Here is a 20,814-nt window from a genome sequence, read left to right as displayed (position 1 = left end):
ACATTTCCCAATTCTCCACCTTCAACTCCCTCCTCCGTCCTCCTGCCCCCCCCTCCGACGTCACTTATCTCAGCTGACGACTTCCCCTCTTACTTTAAAACTAAAATTGACAGCATCAGAGACAGCCTCACCCTACTCCCCCGACAACCCCTCTCCCCAACTACTCGCTGCTCCCCATCCCTGACCTGTTTCTCCTCCATCACTGATGAAAAACTCTCCTTCCTAATCTCCAAATCCCACCTCACCTTCTGTGCGCTTGACCCAATCCAGTCACATCTCATCCCCAAGCTCACTGAAGTCATTACTCCGGCCCTAACCCATCTCTTCAACCTATCCCTAGCCAATGGATCCTTCCCCTCCGCCTTCAAACACGCCACTGTCACTCCTATACTTAAGAAACCGTCCCTCGACTCGTCCTCTCCAGCCAACTATCATTCCATCTCACTGCTCCCGTACGCCTCAAAACTACTTGAGCAACACGTCCACTCTGAACTCTCCTCCTATCTCTCGCCCAACCTGCTCTTTGACAGACTACGGTCAGGCTTCAGACCCCGTCACTCCATTGAAACTGCCCTAACAAAAGTCAGTAATGACCTGCTAACCGCCAAAGCCAAGCACCATTACTCTGTCCTCCTCCTCCTTGACCTCTCCTCTGCCTTTGACACAGTTGACCACTCCCTCCTGTTAGAAATTCTCTCATCCCTTGGTATCTCAGACCTGGCCCATTCCTGGATCTCCTCATACCTCTCTGACCGCACATTCAGCGTCTCCTACTCGCACACCACCTCCTCACCGCGCCCACTCTCTGTAGATGTCCCCAAGGCTCCGTCCTAGGACCCCTCCTGTTCTCCATCTACACCCTTGGCCTGGGCCAACTCATAGAATCTCATGGTTTCCAGTACCACTGTTATGCTGACGACACCCAAATCTACATCTCTGGACCAGACATTACCTCCCTGCTGGCCAGAGTTCCAGATTGTTTAGCGACCATAGCCTCCTTCCTCTCCTCCCGTTTTCTCAAACTCAACATGGAGAAAACAGAGTTCATCATTTTCACCACATCCCATATGGCCCCTCCTCCCGACCCATCCATCAAAGTTAACGGAACCCCACTTACCCCTCTCCCACAGGCTCGATGCCTTGGCGTAACCCCGGACTCTGACCTATCCTTCAAGTCACATATTCAAACCCTCAACACCTCCTGTCGCCTCCAGCTCAAGAACATCCACCGAATCCACTCCTTCCTCACCCCTGAAACCACCAAGATGCTTGTCCAGGTCCTCATAATCTCCCGCTTAGATTACTGCAACACCCTTCTCCATGGACTCCCAGCTAACACCCTCACCCCCCTCCAGTCCACCCTAAACTGTGCTGCTCGCTTAATCCACCTCACCCCCCGATCCTCATCGGCTGCTCCCCTCTGGCAGTCTCTCCACTGGCTACCCATAGCCCAGCGAATTGAGTTCAAGCTATTAACGTTAACATACAAAGCCATCCACAACCTGTCCCCTCCATATATCTCTGACCTAATCTCCCGCTACCTGCCCACACGTAACCTCAGATCCTCCAATGACCTCCTACTCCGCTCTCCTCTCATCCACTCCTCACACAACCGTCTCCAAGATTTCTCCTGTGCATCCCCCATACTCTGGAACTCCTTACCACAAAACATAAGACTGACTCCAATCACAGGCTTCAAGAAGGCCCTGAAGACTCACCTATTCAGGAAGGCCTACAACCTCCAATAACACTATCACCGCACTGCCATCTGTACAGTCTCCCCCTCTCCTTCTGTCTCTACCCCCTTCCCCCATAGATTGTAAGCCCTCGCGGGCAGGGCCCTCTACCCCACCGTGCCAGTCGGTCACTGTTAGTTTTATATCTACCTGTATATTTTGTGTATTGTATGTAACCCCCAAATGTAAAGCACCATGGAATTAATGGTGCTATATAAATAAATAATAATAATAATAAATAATAATAATAAATAGTAATTTAAAAAACTGGGGGGGGTATTTTTAAAAACGACTAACAGCACCTGAATAGTCTTTTTAAAGGCTATTCAGGCATATCTTTATATCAAAATACTAAAATGTAATGATAGAGCCCCTTTAACTACTCAGATGCTGTGGTCAAATGCAACCACGGCATGTGAATGGCTACTTTCACTTTCCCTATCATGTTTGATAACTTATTTGCAAATAAATTCACCTTTAGGCTAAGACCCCACGTGGCGTCCTGTAGCAAAAAAGCATTGTGGGAAAAATCACTGTAAAATGCATGTGCTTTTCCGCCACAGACAAACTGTGGTGTTCATGCCACGTGGGGCCCCTAGCCTCAAAAAGATTTTTCATCAAGAAGTATCATCGGGTCTGTCCAAAAGCACCGCACTAAATGTCTCACTACCTATACCTTTATTCAGTAGTCTCTGATTCACCTTTCCCTTCACATAGTCCACAAAAGCAATAAAGCACCTGGGTGTGCAGCTCCATAATAACTTGTCGGACCCATACTTGCTGAATCTCCTCCCAATTTTACACACTCTCCAGACTGAGCTTACTTGTTGGGATGCCAAGGTCTTTTCCTGGCTAGGTCGAATTAATCTGCTGAAAATCACTGTACTACCCAACCTCCACTACCTCTTTCAAACTGTTCCTGTGATGTTATGTAAACATTTCTTTACTATGGTTCAGAAAGCCTTTACCAGGTTTATCCGGGTGTTGAAGCCCGCCGGAATAGTGAACAGAACCCTTGTTAGGCCTAAGAAGGGGGATTGGCAGACTCAGACTGCTGTAGCTACTTCCTGGCCACAGTCACGGCTCGCATTCTTCAGTGGCACCACTTTGTGCATTTTAAGCTCTGGGTTGCCCTAGAGGAGTCTCTGCGCCCTGTCCCTCTCACTGCTCTTCCATGGTGTCATAAGCATTTATGGTCAGACAGTAAGACTCGTGCTCCCTTATGTCACAAGTCAAATCCTTGGTTCTTGCCGGGTCTATGGTGCTGTGTAGAGACTTTTCTGTAATGATGGCCTTATGACTCCAATCTTGGGCAACCCGGACTTCTCTGCGGCACTTTACTTCTCTTTTCTCTTTGATTCTGTGGGCCAACCCACCCTTCAATGCCATCGATTCATGTCAGTCTCCTTGCTCCTCACCCGCTCTGAGTTGCTCGCTATGGCCCCAAACCCTGATTTAACTGCTTCAGACTGGCAGTATATCCAGCTCTCCCATTTCTACTCCACTCTAAAGACGTGCCATGACCTTAATAGGGCATTATTGCCTTTTGAAGGTTTATGTCTCTCATCTAATGCGCCAACTCATACTGTCTCTCTTATCTATGGTATGCTCATGAAGGATTCCACCAACAGTCTACCCACATTCATAGGCAGTTGGGAAGGGAAATTGGGGGTCTCTTTCCCACAAGGAGCATGATCCTTGGCCTGCTCCAGGCGTGTCACAAATTCTCTATCTTGCAAAACGCAGGAGACAGACTATAAGATTATCTCTAAGTGGTACAGAGTCCCCTCTGTCCTTCATGAGATTTACCCCTCCACTTCGGACTGATGCTGGAGATGTGACAATTGACCAGGGCATGATGGCGCATGTCTGGTGGGGATGTACACTACTACGTCCCTTTTGGTCAGGTGTCCGTCATATTATTCAGACCATCACTGGCATTGCTTTGGAGGATAACCCTGCTCCTATCTATCTTCCAGCTTCAGGAGGTTCTAAGCATACGTAGCATAGAAAATCGGAAACATGACGGTAGAGCCCATCAGCAAACATGGCTCATGTGGAACCTTTACTATTACTCAACTGAATTCCGGTTTGCCTCTATATCACTTCTATATCCTCTTGATTTCGCCTTTCTCTCCCCCCCTCCTTTTGTTGCCTCTTCTTCTTCCCTTCCACCATGACATTAGGAATGTTTATCGTCATTTTTGTTCCTGAATTAAGTACTTGTCTCTGCTGTGACCGAGCCATTGTTTCCCTCCTTTCCCAAGGTTCCCCCTGCTCCCTACCTGACATTTCTTATTCTACCTACCCTGACCTTCCCTTTGCCATGTACCCCTTTATTGTTGAAGTCTTGTTTAACCTTTGTGTTATCATGATAATTCAATACAATTCTTAATGTTAAAAAAAAAAAAAAAAAAATGAAGTATCATCAATGGATTTTCCCACAAGGGAGGAGCAGGAAGTGGTTAATGGTCTTCAAGGTCATCTAGATATAAAGGTGTGTTTCCCAAAAGGTTGTCAGAAATAAATAGCAAATATGTGGTGCATGTATGTGTGGCTAGCCCTCTAAACAAATGATCTGCACGGATCCCAAGTGTGAGACCCCCACTTATTGAGGACGTATGTTGAGACTAGGTCGTAAATAAGAAAAAAACTTGGACAACCCCTATTCACCATAAAACAACATTATTATTCAGTTAGATATATGACTCTTTTTCTGAATTAAACTGTTTGTCAGCAACATTTCTCTGCCTTATTACATTTAACAATACTTTGATTTACTCAACAGTAAAGTCACACTTGAGAGCTTTGTCCTAATAGAGCTCAGCTAAAGAAGCAGCCAAGCAACAAGCACTGAGGAAAAGAAATTAGGAAAGGAAAGCGGAGGAAAGTAAGCGGACCTAGAAGCATTGGCTTACATGTCATATTTTAGAAGAGAACAAGACAATCACTGTAATACAGAACAGTATACTACCGGCCTTATAGAAGCAGCAGCAGTAGCATTACATGCTCTAATTTTGTCCATGATCTACAAATCCCCCCAAAATATTTACAAGTGGGCAGTGGACAGCGTTCTTTCCCTTTTTTGTCTTCCCCTCCCATTTAACTTCCATTTCATAATATGGTTCAGATTAATATCATCCAGACAGGTGTATAGCTTTAAATACAGATGTGGCTACACTTAACATGACTTTTATCACATTAAAGGGGTTATCCAGATTCCAAAAATGTCTTCAAATAAATTCACAGCAGTGCTAAATACTCACTGTTCCCTTTGCACCCTTTACTTGGCTTTATCTTACTTGAGACTTCTTGTATTACTGTTAATTGCATGTAGTGAATCTGTGAACAAACTACATTTCCCATGATTCTTCTCTTTACTCTCTCTAACAGGGGGACGGGGGAACAGACTTGCAAACAAAACATCATAGTAGCATGAGACCTTAGATATTGGAGTGATTTATTACTTGTGAGTTCATTGGAGGAGAGAGTTGAGTAGGGAGGGATAAACAGAGAGTGAGAACAGGGAGAGGAATTATGGGAAATGTAGTTTGTTCACAGATTCACTGCATGTAAATAACAGTGATACAAGGAGTCTCAAGAAAAATAAAGCCAAGCAAAGGCTGCAGAAGGGAACCGTGAGTATTTAGCACTGTTGTGGACGTATTTGCAGATAATCTTTGGAAGATGGATAACCCCTTTAAGTAAACAGTTGCTACTTACATTAACCTTATTCATGGATTTTAATGTTTTTTGTTGCTAGTTTAGACATTGCAGCAAGTTATCAGATTCAAGTTGAAGATGGCTATATTTCTATAGCCACATTGAATGCCATATTAACGGGTGTCAAATATATAGATGTCCCCCTTCTGCTTACCATATAGTATATACTCAATGAAGTATGTTACCATTTCATGTTACCATTTTGGATGGCACAAAGGAGTCTGTATTTGAAATTCCATATTTGTATGCACCTAAGGTGAATCCATACTCTTTGCAGCCAATGTTATGTATAGGTTTGTTTTTCTTTGTCAAACTGTTTGTGAGAAATGTGGAACAGCACCCTAATAAAATGTACATCTAATGGCATCTAGCCCAATATACAATACACCTAATGGAAAGCAAAGAAGTCAGTATTCCATCCAATATAGAATTTTAACTTGCTACATATATCGCAATGTGAGGTTTTGGCTAATAACATTTGACAGGCTGAAAATATTAAATGCCAGTATCTTACTTCGTTCTCTGTAATTGTCATCAAAGTTACCAAAATACAAAGCATTATGGTAAAAACTGCAGAATTCTGTAGTTGTTAGGAAATGTATCCATAGCAATCAGGCTGACAGATATGACTGATCAAGCTCAAAGCTTGTCTGGCGCTGTGCCGACAGCAGAAAGGAAGAACAGAAGGTTGGCAGTGTTATATCTATGCCTGTGTCAGGCTGTGGCATTGGCTGCTACAATACTTCTTTGCTTGTATTAGTAAGTGTTATGGGCAAAATCCTAAATTGCACAAAGCATGCTTTTATTCACATTCACACTCATCACTTCTACCCTGAATAAATATACTTGAGTGCTTTGAATCATCTATATCCGCTGTATTACTTCTCTTAGTGGCTTGCATAAACTAATACATGTAGTCTAAAATTGCACAAGATTTATCACATTGGCTGATGGTGGATAATAAATCTTATAGACAGTCTAGTCTATCTTTGAAACACTTTTGTAGGTGGCTTAGGGCTCATTGACACACACACACAGCCATTTGTTCTGGCCACTGTATTAATGGGTACATATCCCTATAGACTTTAATGGATCTATTCACAGAACAGCCTGTGTGAACGATCCGAGAAGAAATAGAACATAGTATTTCTCGGACCATTTCACAGATCCCTCAATACCCTAGTTGTCTATGAGGGATCCATACAAACGGATTACCCACAGGTATACACAGTGGCGTAACTAGGAATGGCGAACTTTTGACATGGCCCCCCACCCCCCCGACCGACGCCGAAGACCTCGACCGACCCCCTCCTACGCATTCCTGCATGTTCTATTATGCCCCATAGTGGCCTCTTCACACAGTATTATCCCCCATAGTGGCCCCTGCACACTGTATTATACCCTATAGTGGCCCCATACAGACAGTATTATCCCCAATAGTGGCCCCTGCACACAGTATTATCCCCAATAGTGGCCCCTGCACGCACTATTATCCCCAATAGTGGACCCTGCACACAGTATTATCCCCCATAGTGGCCCCTGCACACAGTGTTATGCCCCATAGTGGCCCCTGCACACAGTATTATCCCCCATAGTGGCCCCTGCACACAGTGTTATGCCCCATAGTGGCCCCTGCACACAGTATTATGCCCCATAGTGGCTCCTGCACACAGTATTATGCCCCATAGTGGCCCCTGCACACAGTATTATCCCCCATAGTTGCCCCTGCACACACTATTATGTCCCACTGTGGACACTCATAAACAATTATTATACTCTGGGGTCTTTTCAGACCCCAGAGTATAATAATCGGAGACCCGGGGGGAATAAAAACATAAAAAACTACTGTTTCTTACCTGTCCCCCGGCTCCTACATGGTCTTCTCCGCTGCTGTCCTTCTTCAATTTCATCGGACGTCACATGACCTGGGACGCAGGCCGGGTTCATGTGACGTCAGACAACTAGGAAGGAGGCCTGGCAGGATTGTGGAGAGGTAAGTAACAGTGTTTTTTATGTTTCTTACCTCTCCCGGTCCACCAATCATTATACTTGGGGGTCCGAAAAGACCCCCGAGTATAATGATAGCAGCGGTAGTGGCTGTCACCGGGCCCCTAATGTCCCGGGCCCTGTGGCAGCTGCCTCTGCTGCTATGGCGGTAGTTACGCCACTGGTTATACAGTTAGGCATTAAAAAGATATTTTTTACACTACAGTCATGTGAGTATAGCCTAACTTTGAGGTAGAATTTTTTGACACAATGTTGGCACATTTTTGTCACATCTTAGTACATTTAGTTTCAGTTCTTTTTATTAAACAATTTTACAGTATTAGGGGGCATTCTCATGGAGTAACGCAGCACTGATTCTGGCGTAAAAATAATAACGCATAAGAATGGGAGGCTTTTTAACCCATTGATTTCAATGTGTTACACGCATTAAAAGGAACCCATTGAACTCAATGAGATTCTGCTTTGCAGCGCTGATTCTTACACGAGTCATCGTGCCAGAATCAGCGCCGCGTTACTTCGTGTGAATGCCCCATTACCTAGTATGCAGTACAACACACAAAAGAAATAGATCACAAAACGGCACACAAGGAGCTTAACATACAATTGTGTATTCATATAGTTTTACCAAATATCAGCATTATGATTTTCTTCATTTACATAGGAAGTTGTATGAACTGCATAAAATCACCTGTTTAATAATTCTCTTGCAATCCTACGATAAACATACCTGGACACAATGAAAATACACCAAGAATGAAGAACAGTGCACTTATGAGCAAAGCTGGTCAAGAGAGTACAGTAATTTGTAGCATACAAAGTATCAGACAAAGAAAGTTTGTACGTTTTATAATATCCAAGATATAACTGTTTGAAGTGACCCTCCTCCATATATAGCATCACATGTAGGTCGCTGAGAGACATAAATTATAGCCAAATCTATACAAAAAGGTAGAGTACAAAACCCAGAACCAATAAGAAGGAAAGGAAAATGGTTTAATTTGGTTGCCCGGCATAAATTTAAAATCAGTCCCTAATCTAAACCCCTTACCCCGCTTAACTTCTAATTGAATTCATTAAAAAAAAATAAAATTATATTTACCTATATACCTCGGGCAGTCACGTGACCTCCACAGGCACATTTTCTGATGATCTGGTGATGTGCCATTTCCGGAAACTAAGCATTACCAATACACCCCTCCCTTCCCCCCGTCCATCTCATACTTACCAATCTTCATTCTTTTGTTACAAAGTGTCACTTCCTCTGTTTCTGCCAGTGCCTGCATAATAGAGCTTTATTGTACAGTCGTCAGCAGAAATGAAGAGCGCATACTACGCATGCGCAAAAGTCCAAAGAAGAAGATGGTGCTGCGACCTAAGAAAATTATTTCTAGAACACAGAAGACAGGCAAATATGATTTTGGAGGGGAGGAAGGATTGGGGCTGAGTTAGGTAGGTAGGTAGTGTCAGGGTCTGAGGTTGCTAGGTGGGGTGGCATAGACACACAAGTACAACTTTTTAGTCCAAAACAAGTAATCTGAGTGTAATGGTGGAGGAGGATGAGGAAAAAGCACAAGTATTAAATGTCTTCTTCTCTACAGTGTTTACACAAGAAAATCCATTGGCCAACAACATGATTAGGGGTAATGTTAACTCTCAATTAAATGTCACCTGCTTAACCCAGGAAGAAGTGCAACGCCGCCTGCAAAACACTAAAATAGAGAAATCGCCTGGTCCAGATGGAATACACCCCCGAGCTCTGAGGGAATTAAGCATGGTGATAGATAGACCCTTGTATCTAATATTTAAGGATTCAGTAATGACTGGCTCTGTTCCACAGGATTGGCGAATAGCAAATGTGGTGCCAATTTTCAAAAAGGGGTGTAAAAGTGAACCTGGAAACTATAGGCCAGTAAGTTTAACTTCTGTGGTGGGAAAGATATTTGAGGGCTTTCTAAGAGATGCTATCCTGGAGTATCTCAATGTAAATAATCTTATAACACCAAATCAGCATGGGTTTATGAGGAATCGGTCCTGTCAGACTAATCTGATCAGCTTCTATGAGGAGGTCAGTTCAAGACTGGACATGGGTAATGCAGTAGACGTGGTGTATCTGGACATGGGTAATGCAGTAGACGTGGTGTATCTGGACATGGGTAATGCAGTAGACGTGGTGTATCTGGACATGGGTAATGCAGTAGACGTGGTGTATCTGGACATGGGTAATGCAGTAGACGTGGTGTATCTGGACATGGGTAATGCAGTAGACGTGGTGTATCTGGACTTTTCAAAGGCTTTTGATACTGTTCCACATAAAAGGTTGGTATGCAAAATGAGATTGTTGGGACTGGGGGAAAACATAAGCATTTGGGTTAGCAACTGGCTCACTGATAGGAAACAGAGGGTACTTGTTAATGGTAAATATTCAGACTGGGTCACAGTCACCAGTGGGGGCCACAGGGGTCAGTATTAGGTCCTCTCTTGTTTAATATCTTTATTAATGACCTGGTAGAGGGTTTACAAAGCAGGGTGTCCATATTTGCAGATGATACTAAACTTTGTAAGGTAATCAATAATGAGGAGGATAGTAGAATATTACAGGGAATCTAAGGAAACTAGAAGCATTGGCGGAGACTTGGCAAATGAAGTTTAATGTTGACAAATGTAAAGTAATGCACTTTGGGCGACGTAATAAAATGTATGACTATGTACTAAATCAGGGGTCCTCAAACTTTTCAAACACGGGGCCAGTTCACGGTCCCTCAAAACACTGGAGGGCCGAAATATTTCGCCTCAGTCGGCAAAAAGGCTACGTTCAGCCCTGCTCCTCAGTATGCCCCCACCCCACAGTATTATATACTCCTCAGTAACCCCCCGCACACTGTATTATATGCTCATCGGTATCCCCCCACCCCACTGTATTATATACTCCTCAGTACCCCACCCCACTATATTATATGCTCATCAGTACCCTCCCCCCACTGTATTATATGCTTATCAGTACCCCCCACTATATTATATGCTCATCAGTACCCCCCCTGTATTATATGCTCATCAGTACCCTCCCCATACTCCTCAGTACCCCCACTCTATTATATGCTCATCAGTACCCTCCCCCCACTGTATTATATACTCCTCAGTACCCTCCCCCCACTGTATTATATGCTTATCAGTACCCTCCCCCCACTGTATTATATGCTCATCAGTACCCTCCCCCCACTGTATTATATGCTCATCAGTACCCTCCCCCCACTGTATTATATACTCCTCAGTACCCTCCCCCCACTGTATTATATGCTCTACAGTACCCTCCCCCCACTGTATTATATGCTCATCAGTACCCCCCCACTGTATTATATGCTCATCAGTACCCCCCTACTATATTATATGCTCATCAGTACCCCCCCTGTATTATATGCTCATCAGTACCCTCCCCATACTCCTCAGTACCCCCACTCTATTAAATGCTCATCAGTACCCTCCCCCCACTGTATTATATACTCCTCAGTACTCTCTCCCCACTGTATTATATGCTCATCAGTACCCTCCCCCCTGTATTATATACTCCTCAGTACCCCCACTCTATTATATGCTCATCAGTACCCTCCCCCCACTGTATTATATACTCCTCAGTACCCTCTCCCCACTGTATTATATGCTCATCAGTACCCTCCCCCCCTGTATTATATGCTCATCAGTACCCTCCCCCCACTGTATTATATGCTCATCAGTACCCCCCCTGTTTTATATGCTCATCAGTACCCCCCCCTGTTTTATATGCTCATCAGTACCCCCCCCCCTGTATTATATGCTCATCAGTACCCTCCCCATACTCCTCAGTACCCCCACTCTATTATATGCTCATCAGTACCCTCCCCCCACTGTATTATATACTCCTCAGTACCCTCCCCCCACTGTATTATATGCTCATCAGTACCCTCCCCCCACTGTATTATATGCTCATCAGTACTCTCCCCCCACTGTATTATATGCTGCTCATCAGTACCCTCCCCCCACTGTATTATATGCTCATCAGCATATAATACAGTGGGGGGAGGGTACTGATGAGCATATAATACAGTGGGGGGAGGGTACTGATGAGCATATAATACAGTGGGGGGAGGGTACTGATGAGCATATAATATAGTGGGGGTACTAATGAGCATATAATACAGTGGGGGGAGTACCCTCCTCCCTCATCAGTACCCTCCCCCCCGTGTATTATATGCTGATCAGTACAATCACACCCACACTGTCATACTTACCCATGAAGAGCCGCCGCGGTGTGTCCTCCTCCTTCAGCCTGCAGGAGCGATGACGTCATCGCGCCTGCGTCGGGGGCAGAGGTCACTCTCTGTAGTCAGTGTAGGCTGCGTTCGGGCGGCCCCTGACAGCTTTCAGTTGTATGTGCAAATGCACATACAACTGAAAGCGGCGATCCGCTCACTAACGGGGAATCGGATTCCCCGTTAGTGAGCGATCCAGGCGACAACGCGGGCCACATGCGGCGGGCCGGATAAATGTCCTCGGCGGGCCGCATGTGGCCCGCGGGCCATAGTTTGAGGACCGCTGTACTAAATAGTAAATTACTGGGTAAGACTGTCAATGAAAAAGACTTAGGGATTTTGGTGGACAGCAAGCTTATATATAAAAATAAAATTATGGGATGCATCAAAAGAAGTCTAGATTCTCATGACAAGGACATAGTTATGTCTCTACAAATCACTGGTACGGCCACACTTAGAATATTGTGCGTAATATACAAGAAAGACATAAGTGAACTTGAAAAAGTGCAAAGACGGGCAACCAAAATGATTAGGGGAATGGGTGGACTGGAGTACAACGATAGATTAACAAACTTGGGGTTATTCAGCTTAGAGAAAAGACGTCTACGGGGAGATCTAATAACAATGTACAAATACATGAAGGGACAATACAAAGAACTTTCTAAGGATCTTTTTACTCCTAGTCCAGTGACAGTGACAAGAGGACATCCTCTACGTCTGGAGGAGAGAAGGTTTCACCAGAAACATAGAAGGGGATTCTTCACAGTAAGAACAACGAGGCTCTGGAACTCTCTTCCCCAGGAAGTGGTGATGGCGGATTCACTGAACAAGTTCAAAGAGGGCCTGGATGCCTTTCTTGAAGAGAAAAATATATAACGGGTTATGGTCTACAGATTTTAAGGACACGTTGATCCAGGGTTTTATACTGACTGCCAGATTTGGAGTCGGGAAGGAATTTTTTCCCCTGAAATAGGGCAGTTGGCACGAGCCTCATGTGTTTTTTTGCCTTCCCCTGGATCAACACTGTAGGGATTGTAGGGTTATAGGTTGGACTTGATGGACTAATGTCTTTATCCAACCTCATCTACTATGTAACTATGTAACTATGTAAGTAGAGTTTTATTTTGACTCCACAAGAAACAGTGAAGCAAAGTCCAGAGGGGAAAAAAAACCCAATACAAAATAAATACCTGCCCGGCTAGGCTCTGACTAAACACATACATAGGTTACCTCACCTATAATAGTAGTTTCAAACTGAATACATTGAATGGTGCCAGCCACAGCTCCCCCAGTGTGACCTTCCAGCTGGTCCTACAGCCCAGCTCTGTCCAAAGTCTTACTGCGGTAGCTGATCTTTTAAACCTCCCTGATGAGGGCAATCCACAACTGCTGACCCGCTGCAGAAACATCCACAATGTGTGGACTGGAGAGGGTCTAGAATGACAGGTCCCACTGCCAAACCTACCCGTCATTACCAAAAAATCCAGCCCAGTACTGAGCACTTAACAAACTGCTCAGCAGACATAAGCTGTCTGCTGAGAACACGTCATACTTGGACTTTCTCTCATCTTGCCCACCTAAGTAGTCTGGGCGCGATGTACACCCCCTCCATTACTTTGCCAGCCATCAGCTTACAGTAGATAGATAAGGCTAGTAGTCCACGGGATAATCAGGGCAACAGGGAAGGGGTGTGAGAGGGGATCATGGGAGTTGTAGGCTGGAGAAGCATGTAAACAAATGCAGATGATACCAGAAGCTCCCAGAGAAAGCCAGAGATCACTCAAAACACTACTAAGGGAATTTTGATGCAATTATTAACCCGTTAATAGCATTAAAATACCTTCTTTTTTAACCTTTAAGGTTTACCAGTATTGATGTGCATTAATCAAAACTCTTATTGAATTCAACTAAAAGGCGATAAAATATGTCAACTCGGGGGATAAATAGTTAATCATTACCCACTAGAGATGGGCGATCTGCTTTGTCACAAGCCGGGTTTGATCCGAATATTCCTAATTGTTTTTTACGATGGTTTGTCTCAGACAAAATAAAATGACCACTGCCACAACTTGTGTGTTTTGTGCCCAGGAGCCTATGCGCTCTATCAATTATTGGATCATGGGTAGAACAGTGTGTAGCAAAAGATTTCTAATAAGTTGTTGCGGGTAGTCCTGTAGTTCTGCTGAGGTAACAGTCTCCGCTATGTAACCAGAATTTTTACATTTTTTCGCCTCAACCTATCTTCTAAGTCTTTAATTTTAATTTTCAAATGGTCTTCTTCTGATTCCAACTCATAGGAAATGTCTATAAGGTCATTGTCAGATTCAGCAAATTCACCCATTTTTCATTCCACGTAGTCTAGTCATCCACCTATTTAGTGTACTGGCTTATTAATAGGTTTCCATCAGCTTTTAACATCCATTTGAGAAGCTTTCATGGACGATTAAGTAAGTGTGTTATCAGAAGCAGGTAAACTATTATAGTGGTCCGCCATACACAAGTCCCCAAACAAGCAATCTCTCGCCTCTGCGGTTTGAGCAGAGGTCTTCCCTACTCTCAACTTCTGCTTAGCAGAGCTTTTAGTTGATGGTGAGGATGACATGCTCCAGGTCCAAGTTTGGTAATGGCGGGCGGAAGATGGTGATGATACTGGAGCTGCATGGTCTTTACGATTTGAGCAAGCCAAAGCATCCTCTGTCTGAGGCAAAGATGGAAGTGAGGGCATCGATGTTGAGTGCTGAGGAGCCGGAGAGTGCCTCACCTCTTCCCCAAGATCATCCTGGTCAGTGGCTGTATTCATATTTTTTGAGGCAGTGACTTGGCACTATCTTGAAAGTAATCCTCACCTTCTGCACACTGGTCATAGCCAGGGTTGTTGAGGGTCTGGTCCAAGTAGAAATGAATGTGCAGTGATTAGTCACTATATAGATGTAGCACTCATATGTTCATTTAGGTCAGCAGACAAACCAGGCCCCCTGTTGGTACATTTAAGCCACAACCCTTGTCCTGATAAGCCATGACCATATGTCTAGCAAGTCACAAAACTTTTAGCTCAAGCTAGATGTACCATAGCTGCTGTCCATGTTCAATGACGTCGGACGTCACATGACCCGGGGCGCAGGCCGGGTTCATGTGACGTCAGAGACGTCAGGAAGAGGGCCTGGCAGGATCGTGGAGAGGTACACTGTTTTTTATGCTTCTTACTTCTCCTGGTCCGCCGATCATTATACTCGGGGTCCGAAAAGACTGTCACTGGCCCCTAATGTCCCGGGCCCTGTGGCAGCTGCCTCCGCTTCTATGGCGGTAGTTATGCCACTGAGCTACGCCACATTTGTCAGTTTCTAGTTCTAGCTACAATAAATCTGGGCCATTGTGTTTGGTTTCTAGATCAGCTCTGTTTCTCTAGCCTGGGCTTACAAACTGTATTGATGGTATGCCTAGAGTTTTCCATTGCCTGTGCTACCTGGATGCACTTAGGGATTACATCCTCCCTGGGGAAATCAAAATCTCATTTATTCCAGGATCACTATTGTGTTGTGCAGCATGGCTTTGTGTGCTTATATATTATTTGATTTGTTTTATTGCTTTTTCACCAGTCTTTAATCATTCCCTACATAGTAATTAGATTCTGTAATATTCTTAGGTTATCTTTATTACTCATCATACCTATGTTTGATTATGAGATTACATGGCTGATAACTGTTTGTTTCTCCTACTTTTTCACTGGGGTGTCTTTCCTTTTATTGTTTAAATTTTCTAGTATGGATTTGGTCTTAATATTGATCTCTTTATCATTATGTTGTTTGTCTTTTTCGCCGTGCCCTTACACAATGTATTCAAAAACACATTTGAGTGTATGTGACCTTTTAGAAAACGAATGCATTTTTTGAGAACATGAGGTGCTTTTACATACATTTGTCAAATGTGTTTTTGATTTATTTATTTTTTTACACACCTGAAAAACTTGTTGCATAAGGGCACTCTAAGGCCTCATGTACACAATGTTGAAAAAAAACAGAAGAGATGGCCGATTTTTAACCACTTCTGGACTGCCCATAGACTATATACGTCCGAATAGTGGTTGCCTAGTTCTGACAGGACGTACCGGTACGTCCTGTCAGAACACAGTAGCTGCACGGAGATCGTGCTGCTACTGAAGCTGGGAGCCAGCTGTAACTTCAGCCGCAGCTCCCAGAGAGATGGCAGGGAAGATTTATTACCTCCCCTGCCTTCTCGATAGCTGTGTATACAGCGCTCAATGAGCACTGTATACACAGCTATGGACGCTGCCATGATTCAGCTGCCCTCTGACCCGGCGGTCACGTGATCCGCCGGGAGCAGCGTCTTAAAAGAGCTGCTGGGTCCTACAGGACCCAGATCGCTCAGTAAGCTGTATATACAGTGTACAGTGACAGGACGTACGGGTACGTCCTGTCAGAACACAGTAGCTGCACGGAGATCGTGCTGCTACTGAAGCTGGGAGCCAGCTGTAACTTCAGCCGCAGCTCTCAGAGAGATGGCAGGGAAGATTTATTACCTCCCCTGCCTTCTCGATAGCTGTGTATACAGCGCTCAATGAGCACTGTATACACAGCTATGGACGCTGCCATGATTCAGCTGCCCTCTGACCCGGCGGTCACGTGATCCGCTGGGAGCAGCGTCTTAAAAGAGCTGCTGGGTCCTACAGGACCCAGATCACTCAGTAAGCTGTATATACAGTGTGCAGGAGGCTGGATTCCTCCTGCAACTGAGGCTAAATGTACCAGCCCCAGTTATAGGAGAAATCAGCCTCTAGTACAAAAAAAAAAGTGATCAGATGTCCCCAAAGGTCTATTATCACCTTATTAGGGCACAATCTGAAAAAAAAAAAAGTAAAAAAAAAAAAAGTAAATAAAATAATAATAATAATAATAATAATAAAATAATATGCTAATAAAACGCCGTTATTAAAGGTTATAGCCCCACCCCCGACGACACCATACAAAATAAAAATTACCGTAACGGAGAGGAAAAACTATATTATAAAGTTTTTCAGTGACACTTTGTGTTATTAAATAGAAATAAATAAATAAATTGAAAACCAGACACAATTTCCCTCCTATTTTGTTTATATTTTCCCAGATATAAAAATTAAAACACATTTGAAAATAAAAACAACATAAAAATAAAGCCTTATGTGTCCCCGAAAAAATACGCAAAAATTAGTTGACTGAGACATACGAGAAAAATGTTACAGCCCTCAAAACCGCACATACAAAATAAACCTAAAATTAGAGATGAGCGAGTACTGTTCGGATCAGCCGATCCGAACAGCACGCACCATAGAAATGAATGGAAGCACCTGGTACTTCCGCTTTGACGGCAGCCGGCCGCTTAACCCCCCACGTGCCGGCTACGTCCATTCATTTCTATGCGAGCGTGCTGTTCGGATCGGCTGATCCAAACAGTACTCGCTCATCTCTACCTAAAATGTGTCTGGTCCTGGACCACAAATTGGTCCACTACTAAAGTGGTTAATGTCTGCTTTCCATCCATGTGTGACATATTTTCACCAATTTTCCTGTTTGGTTTTAATGTCCAATTGTCAACCATGTTACAACTGTCCGTTAAAAACAGATGAATTTTATCAGTTATGGATTTTTTGGCACAACCCATTGAAAAAACCCTGATGAAGATGATTTGACCTTCTGCCAGCTTTTAGCCATTTTCTGCTCTGTGTTGTTAGGGTGCATGTTTGGCCCCCTTCTAACTCTTTGTACCCCTTTAGCTCCTTGGATCTCCCACAATGAGATTGCGGGGTCCAAAGAGTTACCATGGCAGCCAGGCGGCCAATCAATGGCATCCACGCTGCTTTGCCTTATTGCACGTAGGGAGTATTTAGCAATGATTGTGTTATTCAGGCAACTGTTTGTCAGCAACATTTCTCTGCCTTATTACATTTAACAATACTTTGATTTACTCAACATTAAAGTCACACTTGAGAGCTTTGCCCTAATAGTGCTCAGCTAAGGAAGCAGCCAAGCAACAAGCACTGAGGAAAAGAAATTAGGAAAGCGGAGGAACTTAAGCATTGGCTTACATGAAATATTGTAGTACATTGCACTGGGGATCAAGAAATGTAAAATAAAAAAATAAAAAATTTAGAATTAAAAATACATAAGGTAAACAAAAATACTAGGTATCCCTGTGTGTGCATTAGCCCATACTATGGCTCACGCCGTAAAAAAATATATGCCGCTATGTGCAAATTAACCTCAGCACCCACAAAAACTACAATAACAAGCGAGCAAAAAGTTGTACATGTCAAAAATTTGTACCAATAAACAATGTACCTTGTAAATCACATCGTCACCTTGTGGTGATTTACAAATACTGTTCCATTTTCACAATCTTGCTAACTTACCCTCATAGAGAAAATGTATATTACCTTTTATTTTCTCCCACTATGTCAACTTTAAATACATTGTATTACTATGCATGATAAGCTTGGTATTAATTATGTTTGACTATACAGATTTTTTTGTAAATTTTCTTTCTTTACCAGATTTCTGGAAAAAAACCCTCCTTTGCTTCCTTGCATTTTCAGCTTCTCCTGGGGACATCTACCGTTTTAGTGATAGCGTGGTCAACCTGCCAGCTCATCTGGACTTCAGTCAAGGAGACAGTGATACCTGCACCCATACAAGAAGCCTCTGAAAGGTTTCAGGATGTTGCACAGTTTCTTGCAGAGTACGGGATACAAAGCACATCCATGTTAAGAGCAGGGGCCTATCTACCAGGGTAGCAGCCCCTTTTACTACAGCACCAGGTGCTGCCTGAAGATGGATGCGGAGTGGAGAGGAGCTGCCTCCTCCACAGTCCATCTTTTAACAGTAGAGAAGCTAGCAATTGCCGGCTTCACTACTGTACCAAAGCAGGGGTTGCCTGCTGTCCGGGCCCCTGCCCTCCAGCACTTGCATGATGATAGCGGGCAGGAGAAACTTCTATCTCCTGCCTGCTTTCCCCAAGACAATATCTTGTGTCAGCATCTATCCTGGTAGGTTACAGGGGTGCAGGCTGTGAACAAGAGAGGTACATCGGTGTGCAGGCTGTGTGTGAGAAAGTCTGCACCCCCATTCTCCCCTTTCTCACACACAGCCTGCATACCCATGTACCCCTTTTGCTCACAATCTGCACTCCCCATTCCCCCCTATGTGAGCAAGAGGAGGTAATGGGTGGTGTAGGCTTTGTGTGAGCAAGAGGGATACATGGATGTGCAGGCTGTGTGTGAGCAGAAGGGGGAATGGGTGTAAAGAAGGGAGAGTGGATGGTGCAGGTTGTGGGTTAGCAAGAGTGTGGTGAAATGGGGGGTTCCCTGCTCCACATCACCCTCTTGCTCACACAGAGCCTGCACTCCCACCCCCCCTTGCTCGCACAAATTCTACACCTTCATTCCCCCCTTTCTCCCATACAGCTTGCACCCCCATTCTCCCCTCTTGCTCATACACACCCTGCACCCCACGTCACCCTCTTTTTCACATACAGCCTGCACACCCACGTACCCCTCTTTGGGGGAAGGGCCCCATGTCAAAAGTTCGCCACGGGGCCCGCCATGCCTAGTTACGCCATTGGTTAAGAGGCTATTAAACTCTGGCTCTAATTTCTATCATTACAAACATCATATTCTTGTTAGTGCTGTTGGCCTTGGCTGTCAGCAATTACCACCATGGGATTGTGATTATTGAAGCCCGTGGGAGTACTATAGATGTTGGCATCTTCTGGGCTTCCAAATTCAGTGACTGTCTTCTTACTAGTTGTTTCTAGGGATATTGTCACTCCTTAGGGAGAGACCACCATATAGGTGTGTGGAGACTTTTAAGCCTTTAGCACTCCACTTTGCAAGGAACTATGGGAAGAATATGCAAATCCGCCTTCCATGATGTAATTAGGAAGACAGTTGCTGCCTCATTGTTGCAAACCAATGGCGGATTTGCATATTCTTCCCATAGTTCCTTGCAAAGTGGAGTGCTAAAGGCTTAAAAGTCTCCACACACCTATATGGTGGTCTCTCCCTAAGGAGTGACAATATCCCCCGAACCCTGTCTAAGCCTCTCACCTTTACCAGGTTATAGTCCTCTCTACATCGGGCTGATGAGATCCAACCAGATCGAAACAGCTGTCCTCGATTGAGAGACTATACCTGGTATTAATCCCAGCGTCATTGCTAAACAAAGGCCTCTTGGAAGGTCGGGCATGAGGCTAAAGGGAGCAGCCATTATTGGGTTATTTCACTGGAATCCTGTCTTAAGACAGGCTTGCACATTCCAGTGAGTGCCCTCTATTGGTTTGCAACAATGAGGCAGCAACTGTCTTCCTAATTACATCATGGAAGGCGGATTTGCATATTCTTCCCATAGTTGTTTTTATTTACAGTTCACCCCCTGCCTGGCTTTTCTGGACCACCTGTCCCTTTTGTCATTGTGACAGATGAGGGTTTTAGACTCTCCAGACATGTAATGAGCCCTATCCCCATATAGGAATTTCACACCTAGAAGAGCATATTCATCCTTTCTGCCAAATGGACTGTTTTTCAGTCATCCATCCAGATGGATCCTGATGATGTGGGTTTGGTCATCAAAGCCTGCAATTCTCTTCCACAACTTCCCATGGATCAATAATGCCAAGCTAGATGCCTAAGTATAGTTTCCCACGTTCAACTATGCCTTTGGAGATTACTCTTGAAGGTGACTCAGGACTTGTTTGCTGATTATTTTTTGACCTTGGAAGGTTCTGTATTGTGGCAAGAGGTTAGCACTGCAGCCTCACAGCACTGGAGTCCTAGGTTCAAATCCTGTCAAGGACAACATCTGCAAGGCGTTTGCATGTTCTCCCCGTGTTTGCGTGGGTTTTCTCCGGGTACTCCGGTTTCCTCCCATACACCAAAGACATACTGATAGGGAATGTAGATTATGAGCCCTATATGGGACAGTGACTGTCAATGTCTGTAAAGCGCTGCGGAATATGATGGTGCTATATAAGTAAGCATACTAAATAAATCTTTCTATTGCCCAGATTATTATTTTTTT

The sequence above is a fragment of the Leptodactylus fuscus genome, chromosome 7 (genome assembly GCF_031893055.1).
Source record: "Leptodactylus fuscus isolate aLepFus1 chromosome 7, aLepFus1.hap2, whole genome shotgun sequence".
NCBI lineage: Eukaryota > Metazoa > Chordata > Amphibia > Anura > Leptodactylidae > Leptodactylus > Leptodactylus fuscus.
Note: the sequence above shows the minus strand (reverse complement) of the source record.